Source organism: Penaeus vannamei, chromosome 33 (genome assembly GCF_042767895.1).
Source record: "Penaeus vannamei isolate JL-2024 chromosome 33, ASM4276789v1, whole genome shotgun sequence".
NCBI classification, from domain to species: domain Eukaryota; kingdom Metazoa; phylum Arthropoda; class Malacostraca; order Decapoda; family Penaeidae; genus Penaeus; species Penaeus vannamei.
The window spans coordinates 17028691-17038339 of NC_091581.1; positions in this window are offsets into that span (position 1 = coordinate 17028691).

Below are 9649 nucleotides of genomic sequence, written 5' to 3' on the forward strand. Positions count from 1 at the left end.
GGCTTCGTCATGGACTGAATCCCTAATCTTGGCTTCGTCGTGGACTGAATCCCTAATCTTGGCTTCGTCGTGGACTGAATCCCTAATCTTGGCTTCGTCATGGACTGAATCCCTAATCTTGGCTTCGTCATGGACTGAATCCCTAATCTTGGCTTCGTCGTGGACTGAATCCCTAATCTTGGCTTCGTCATGGACTGAATCCCTAATCTTGGCTTCATCATGGACTGAATCCCTAATCTTGGCTTCATCATGGACTGAATCCCTAATCTTGGCTTCATCATGGACTGAATCCCTAATCTTGGCTTCGTCATGGACTGAATCCCTAATCTTGGCTTCGTCGTGGACTGAATCCCTAATCTTGGCTTCGTCATGGACTGAATCCCTAATCTTGGGTTCGTCATGGACTGAATCCCTAATCTTGGCTTCGTCATGGACTGAATCCCTAATCTTGGGTTCGTCGTGGACTGAATCCCTAATCTTGGCTTCATCATGGACTGAATCCCTAATCTTGGCTTCGTCATGGACTGAATCCCTAATCTTGGCTTCGTCGTGGACTGAATCCCTAATCTTGGCTTCGTCATGGACTGAATCCCTAATCTTGGCTTCGTCATGGACTGAATCCCTAATCTTGGCTTCGTCATGGACTGAATCCCTAATCTTGGCTTCATCATGGACTGAATCCCTAATCTTGGCTTCGTCATGGACTGAATCCCTAATCTTGGCTTCGTCGTGGACTGAATCCCTAATCTTGGCTTCGTCGTGGACTGAATCCCTAATCTTGGCTTCGTCGTGGACTGAATCCCTAATCTTGGCTTCGTCATGGACTGAATCCCTAATCTTGGCTTCGTCATGGACTGAATCCCTAATCTTGGCTTCGTCGTGGACTGAATCCCTAATCTTGGCTTCGTCGTGGACTGAATCCCTAATCTTGGCTTCGTCATGGACTGAATCCCTAATCTTGGCTTCGTCGTGTACTGAATCCCTAATCTTGGCTTCGTCATGGACTGAATCCCTAATCTTGGCTTCGTCATGGACTGAATCCCTAATCTTGGGTTCGTCGTGGACTGAATCCCTAATCTTGGCTTCGTCGTTGACTGAATCCCTAATCTTGGCTTCGTCGTGGACTGAATCCCTAATCTTGGCTTCGTCATGGACTGAATCCCTAATCTTGGCTTCGTCGTGGACTGAATCCCTAATCTTGGCTTCGTCATGGACTGAATCCCTAATCTTGGCTTCGTCATGGACTGAATCCCTAATCTTGGCTTCATCATGGACTGAATCCCTAATCTTGGCTTCGTCATGGACTGAATCCCTAATCTTGGCTTCGTCGTGGACTGAATCCCTAATCTTGGCTTCGTCGTGGACTGAATCCCTAATCTTGGCTTCGTCGTGGACTGAATCCCTAATCTTGGCTTCGTCATGGACTGAATCCCTAATCTTGGCTTCGTCATGGACTGAATCCCTAATCTTGGCTTCGTCGTGGACTGAATCCCTAATCTTGGCTTCGTCGTGGACTGAATCCCTAATCTTGGCTTCGTCATGGACTGAATCCCTAATCTTGGCTTCGTCGTGGACTGAATCCCTAATCTTGGCTTCGTCATGGACTGAATCCCTAATCTTGGCTTCGTCATGGACTGAATCCCTAATCTTGGGTTCGTCATGGACTGAATCCCTAATCTTGGCTTCGTCATGGACTGAATCCCTAATCTTGGGTTCGTCGTGGACTGAATCCCTAATCTTGGCTTCATCATGGACTGAATCCCTAATCTTGGCTTCGTCATGGACTGAATCCCTAATCTTGGCTTCGTCGTGGACTGAATCCCTAATCTTGGCTTCGTCATGGACTGAATCCCTAATCTTGGCTTCATCATGGACTGAATCCCTAATCTTGGCTTCGTCATGGACTGAATCCCTAATCTTGGGTTCGTCATGGACTGAATCCCTAATCTTGGGTTCGTCGTGGACTGAATCCCTAATCTTGGCTTCGTCATGGACTGAATCCCTAATCTTGGCTTCGTCATGGACTGAATCCCTAATCTTGGGTTCGTCATGGACTGAATCCCTAATCTTGGGTTCGTCGTGGACTGAATCCCTAATCTTGGCTTCGTCATGGACTGAATCCCTAATCTTGGCTTCGTCATGGACTGAATCCCTAATCTTGGGTTCGTCATGGACTGAATCCCTAATCTTGGGTTCGTCGTGGACTGAATCCCTAATCTTGGCTTCGTCATGGACTGAATCCCTAATTTTGGCTTCGTCATGGACTGAATCCCTAATCTTGGCTTCGTCGTGGACTGAATCCCTAATCTTGGGTTCGTCGTGGACTGAATCCCTAATCTTGGCTTCGTCGTGGACTGAATCCCTAATCTTGGCTTCGTCGTGGACTGAATCCCTAATCTTGGCTTCGTCATGGACTGAATCCCTAATCTTGGCTTCGTCATGGACTGAATCCCTAATCTTGGCTTCGTCATGGACTGAATCCCTAATCTTGGCTTCATCATGGACTGAATCCCTAATCTTGGCTTCGTCATGGACTGAATCCCTAATCTTGGCTTCGTCGTGGACTGAATCCCTAATCTTGGCTTCGTCGTGGACTGAATCCCTAATCTTGGCTTCGTCATGGACTGAATCCCTAATCTTGGGTTCGTCATGGACTGAATCCCTAATCTTGGCTTCGTCATGGACTGAATCCCTAATCTTGGGTTCGTCGTGGACTGAATCCCTAATCTTGGCTTCGTCATGGACTGAATCCCTAATCTTGGCTTCGTCATGGACTGAATCCCTAATCTTGGCTTCGTCATGGACTGAATCCCTAATCTTGGGTTCGTCGTGGACTGAATCCCTAATCTTGGCTTCATCATGGACTGAATCCCTAATCTTGGCTTCGTCATGGACTGAATCCCTAATCTTGGCTTCGTCGTGGACTGAATCCCTAATCTTGGCTTCGTCATGGACTGAATCCCTAATCTTGGCTTCGTCATGGACTGAATCCCTAATCTTGGGTTCGTCATGGACTGAATCCCTAATCTTGGGTTCGTCATGGACTGAATCCCTAATCTTGGCTTCGTCGTGGACTGAATCCCTAATCTTGGCTTCGTCATGGACTGAATCCCTAATCTTGGGTTCGTCGTGGACTGAATCCCTAATCTTGGCTTCATCATGGACTGAATCCCTAATCTTGGCTTCGTCATGGACTGAATCCCTAATCTTGGCTTCGTCATGGACTGAATCCCTAATCTTGGCTTCGTCGTGGACTGAATCCCTAATCTTGGCTTCATCATGGACTGAATCCCTAATCTTGGCTTCGTCATGGACTGAATCCCTAATCTTGGCTTCGTCATGGACTGAATCCCTAATCTTGGCTTCGTCATGGACTGAATCCCTAATCTTGGCTTCGTCGTGGACTGAATCCCTAATCTTGGCTTCATCATGGACTGAATCCCTAATCTTGGCTTCGTCATGGACTGAATCCCTAATCTTGGCTTCGTCGTGGACTGAATCCCTAATCTTGGCTTCGTCGTGGACTGAATCCCTAATCTTGGCTTCGTCGTGGACTGAATCCCTAATCTTGGCTTCGTCATGGACTGAATCCCTAATCTTGGCTTCGTCATGGACTGAATCCCTAATCTTGGCTTCGTCGTGGACTGAATCCCTAATCTTGGCTTCGTCGTGGACTGAATCCCTAATCTTGGCTTCGTCGTGGACTGAATCCCTAATCTTGGCTTCGTCGTGGACTGAATCCCTAATCTTGGCTTCGTCATGGACTGAATCCCTAATCTTGGCTTCGTCATGGACTGAATCCCTAATCTTGGCTTCGTCATGGACTGAATCCCTAATCTTGGGTTCGTCATGGACTGAATCCCTAATCTTGGCTTCGTCATGGACTGAATCCCTAATCTTGGCTTCGTCATGGACTGAATCCCTAATCTTGGCTTCGTCGTGGACTGAATCCCTAATATTGGCTTCGTCGTGGACTGAATCCCTAATCTTGGCTTCGTCGTGGACTGAATCCCTAATCTTGGCTTCGTCATGGACTGAATCCCTAATCTTGGCTTCGTCATGGACTGAATCCCTAATCTTGGGTTCGTCATGGACTGAATCCCTAATCTTGGCTTCGTCGTGGACTGAATCCCTAATCTTGGCTTCGTCATGGACTGAATCCCTAATCTTGGCTTCGTCGTGGACTGAATCCCTAATCTTGGCTTCGTCATGGACTGAATCCCTAATCTTGGCTTCGTCGTGGACTGAATCCCTAATCTTGGCTTCGTCATGGACTGAATCCCTAATCTTGGCTTCGTCATGGACTGAATCCCTAATCTTGGCTTCATCATGGACTGAATCCCTAATCTTGGCTTCGTCATGGACTGAATCCCTAATCTTGGCTTCGTCGTGGACTGAATCCCTAATCTTGGCTTCGTCATGGACTGAATCCCTAATCTTGGCTTCGTCATGGACTGAATCCCTAATCTTGGCTTCGTCATGGACTGAATCCCTAATCTTGGGTTCGTCATGGACTGAATCCCTAATCTTGGCTTCGTCGTGGACTGAATCCCTAATCTTGGCTTCGTCATGGACTGAATCCCTAATCTTGGGTTCGTCGTGGACTGAATCCCTAATCTTGGCTTCATCATGGACTGAATCCCTAATCTTGGCTTCGTCATGGACTGAATCCCTAATCTTGGCTTCGTCATGGACTGAATCCCTAATCTTGGCTTCGTCGTGGACTGAATCCCTAATCTTGGCTTCATCATGGACTGAATCCCTAATCTTGGCTTCGTCATGGACTGAATCCCTAATCTTGGCTTCGTCATGGACTGAATCCCTAATCTTGGCTTCGTCATGGACTGAATCCCTAATCTTGGGTTCGTCGTGGACTGAATCCCTAATCTTGGCTTCATCATGGACTGAATCCCTAATCTTGGCTTCGTCATGGACTGAATCCCTAATCTTGGCTTCGTCGTGGACTGAATCCCTAATCTTGGCTTCGTCGTGGACTGAATCCCTAATCTTGGCTTCGTCGTGGACTGAATCCCTAATCTTGGCTTCGTCATGGACTGAATCCCTAATCTTGGCTTCGTCATGGACTGAATCCCTAATCTTGGCTTCGTCGTGGACTGAATCCCTAATCTTGGCTTCGTCGTGGACTGAATCCCTAATCTTGGCTTCGTCGTGGACTGAATCCCTAATCTTGGCTTCGTCGTGGACTGAATCCCTAATCTTGGCTTCGTCATGGACTGAATCCCTAATCTTGGCTTCGTCATGGACTGAATCCCTAATCTTGGCTTCGTCATGGACTGAATCCCTAATCTTGGGTTCGTCATGGACTGAATCCCTAATCTTGGCTTCGTCATGGACTGAATCCCTAATCTTGGCTTCGTCATGGACTGAATCCCTAATCTTGGCTTCGTCGTGGACTGAATCCCTAATCTTGGCTTCGTCGTGGACTGAATCCCTAATCTTGGCTTCGTCGTGGACTGAATCCCTAATCTTGGCTTCGTCATGGACTGAATCCCTAATCTTGGGTTCGTCATGGACTGAATCCCTAATCTTGGCTTCGTCATGGACTGAATCCCTAATCTTGGCTTCATCATGGACTGAATCCCTAATCTTGGCTTCGTCATGGACTGAATCCCTAATCTTGGCTTCGTCGTGGACTGAATCCCTAATCTTGGCTTCGTCATGGACTGAATCCCTAATCTTGGCTTCGTCGTGGACTGAATCCCTAATCTTGGCTTCGTCATGGACTGAATCCCTAATCTTGGCTTCGTTATGGACTGAATCCCTAATCTTGGCTTCGTCATGGACTGAATCCCTAATCTTGGCTTCGTCATGGACTGAATCCCTAATCTTGGCTTCGTCATGGACTGAATCCCTAATCTTGGCTTCGTCATGGACTGAATCCCTAATCTTGGGTTCGTCGTGGACTGAATCCCTAATCTTGGCTTCGTCATGGACTGAATCCCTAATCTTGGGTTCGTCATGGACTGAATCCCTAATGTTGGCTTCGTCATGGACTGAATCCCTAATCTTGGCTTCGTCATGGACTGAATCCCTAATCTTGGCTTCGTCATGGACTGAATCCCTAATCTTGGCTTCGTCGTGGACTGAATCCCTAATCTTGGCTTCGTCATGGACTGAATCCATCATCAGTGTTTTCTCTTACTTCTCCTTTTTTAACAAATTAACTTGACTTCTCAAAGGGTTTCGAAAACACCCTTTGACGAAAATTTTTCTTGTTATTGTTTTATTGCTTTCTTTTTTCAGTGGTTTTACGAGAGAGGAAAGAGGAGAGAGAGAAAGTAAGTAAGTGAGAGTGAGTTTAAGTGCGAGTGAGAGTGAAAGTGTGACTGTGAATGTGAGTGAGAGAGAGAGAGAGAGAGAGAGAGAGAGAGAGAGAGAGAGAGAGAGAGAGAGAGAGAGAGAGAGAGAGAGAGAGAGAGAGAGAGAGAGAGACGGGCGAAGAGACAGGTAGACAGACAGACAGACGATAGATAGATGGATAGACAAACAGACATAGAGGCACGCTATTAGATATACCTAAATGATTAAGAAGAAAACAAAGGAAAGAGTAACGACTAAGTAACATAATCAAATTTTAAAAGTATAAATTAAAAAGACAAATAAAAAAGAGAAAAAATTAGAAAAAAATATTAGTATAACAGATCAAATTTTAAAAAAATATTAAAAAGTAAAAATAAAGGGAAAAGATATGTAAAACCTATTTACATTTTTCGGGCGTTTCTTAGCTCCTAAGGGAGACAAATGAAAGGAAATCGAGATACATATAAAGGGGTAGTGTTGGTTGTATGTAAGGGGGATGGGGTGTGCTGTATATGAGGGGGATGGGGTGTGTTGTATATGAGGGGGATGGGGTGTGCTGTATATGAGGGGGATGGGGTGTGCTGTATATGAGGGGGATGGGGTGTGCTGTATATGAGGGGGATGGGGTGTGCTGTATATGAGGGGGATGGGGTGTGCTGTATATGAGGGGGATGGGGTGTGCTGTATATGAGGGGGATGGGGTGTGCTGTATATGAGGGGGATGGGGTGTGCTGTATATGAGGGGGATGGGGTGTGCTGTATATGAGGGGGATGGGGTGTGCTGTATATGAGGGGGATGGGGTGTGCTGTATATGAGGGGGATGGGGTGTGCTGTATATGAGGGGGATGGGGTGTGCTGTATATGAGGGGGATGGGGTGTGCTGTATATGAGGGGGATGGGGTGTGCTGTATATGAGGGGGATGGGGTGTGCTGTATATGAGGGGGATGGGGTGTGCTGTATATGAGGGGGATGGGGTGTGTTGTATATGAGGGGGATGGGGTGTGCTGTATATGAGGGGGATGGGGTGTGCTGTATATGAGGGGGATGGGGTGTGCTGTATATGAGGGGGATGGGGTGTGCTGTATATGAGGGGGATGGGGTGTGCTGTATATGAGGGGGATGGGGTGTGCTGTATATGAGGGGGATGGGGTGTGCTGTATATGAGGGGGATGGGGTGTGCTGTATATGAGGGGGATGGGGTGTGCTGTATATGAGGGGGATGGGGTGTGCTGTATATGAGGGGGATGGGGTGTGCTGTATATGAGGGGGATGGGGTGTGCTGTATATGAGGGGGATGGGGTGTGCTGTATATGAGGGGGATGGGGTGTGCTGTATATGAGGGGGATGGGGTGTGCTGTATATGAGGGGGATGGGGTGTGCTGTATATGAGGGGGATGGGGTGTGCTGTATATGAGGGGGATGGGGTGTGCTGTATATGAGGGGGATGGGGTGTGTTGTATATGAGGGGAGGAGTATTCGGCATTTTTGTTGTTGTGGTGCTGTAGGAGAGAGAGAGAAAAAAAAATGTATAAAGAAAAAATATATATTCGTGGGGTATTGTGAGGTTTATAGAAAGACAAATTGCGATCTTTAGAGATGTGCGACATTTGAAGGTAGTTTTGGAACAATAATTTTCATAAAAAAATTGCCGGATATTTCTTTAAGAACTCGTATGATTTAGTATATTGACTCTAAAAAAAAAAAAAAAAAAAAAAAAAAAGTACCTCCTGAATACACACTATCGACGTATAGGTTGTGAGCACTTAGAACAAAGCTACTTCAAAGGGTCAACATATATATATACAGAGTCAGGACAAAAAGCGTAACGTGGAAACACACTTGGAGTATTATTTCCGGTTTGTGTATCAGCGACACGCTATCTTGACCCCGGTGGGAGGGACGTCAGCTGTCAGCCTCCCCCCCCCCTCCCATCCGCCGTCAGCACACACCAAAAGACGGATCAATGAGAGGGAAAGGTATACCCAGAGGCAGGGTGACAATCACACCTGGCCAACACCTGTGCCTTTCTCTGTTCCCGCGATCAATATAGGCTAGGAGAGGTAAGACGTACACACACGCATACGCATAAACACGCACACACACACACGCACACACACACACACACACACACAACACACACACACACACACACACACACACACACACACACACACACACACACACACACACACACACACACACACACACACACACACACACACACACACACACACACACACATAAACACTTGGAAATCATGACCCAAATAAACTCGAAAATTATATCAAGAAAAAATGTTGACCCGACGATAAAACACGCATACGTATACACACTTCCAAAACAGAATGTGGATTTCCCAAGAACACATTTAGGCGAATGCATAAACACACGCATACACATATTATTATTATCATTATTATTATCATTATTATTAATATCATTATCATTATCATTATCATTATTATTATTATCTTTTTTTGCTGTTATTATCATTATTATTATCATCATTATTATCATTATCATTAATATTTTTTTCAGTATCATTACTGATTTTATAATAATAATGATAATGATAATAATAATAATTATTATTATTATTATTATCATTATTATTATTATTATCATTATTATTATTATTATTATCATTATTATTATTATTATTATCATTATTATTATTATTATTATCATTATTATTATTATCATCATTATTATTATTATTATCATTATTATAATAATAATTACCATTATTATTGTTATTATCATCAATATTAGTTGAAGTAGTAGTAGACGTAATAGGAGTATTATTAATGATAATAGTAGTAGTAGTAGTAGTAGAAGAAGTAGTTGTAGCAGAAGCAGCAGTAGTAGTAGAAGTAATAGTAGTAGTAATAGTATAACCATTAGTAGTAGCAGTAGTCGTAATAGCTGTAATAGTAATTATAATTATAATAATAGTAGAAGTATTAGTAGAAATAGTAGCACTAATAGTAGTAGTATTAGTAGGAACAGTAGTAGTAGTAGTAGTAACAGCAGCAGTAGCAGTAGTAGTCGCAATAACATTTGTAGTAGTATAAGTATTAGTATTGCTAGTAGTAGTATTACAAGTAGTAGTAATAGTAGTAGTAGTAATAGTATTGGTATTAATAGTAGTACAAGTAATAGTAGTAGTAGTATTGGTAGTAGTAGTAGTAGTACAAGTAATAGTAGTAGTAGTAATATCATTACTCAAAAAATTAAAAGCAGAACACGACCTAACTCGCAAGCCACTCTCGCCCCAAAGACACGCATCGATCTTTTCATTCATTCATCTGTCTATATAACTTTGC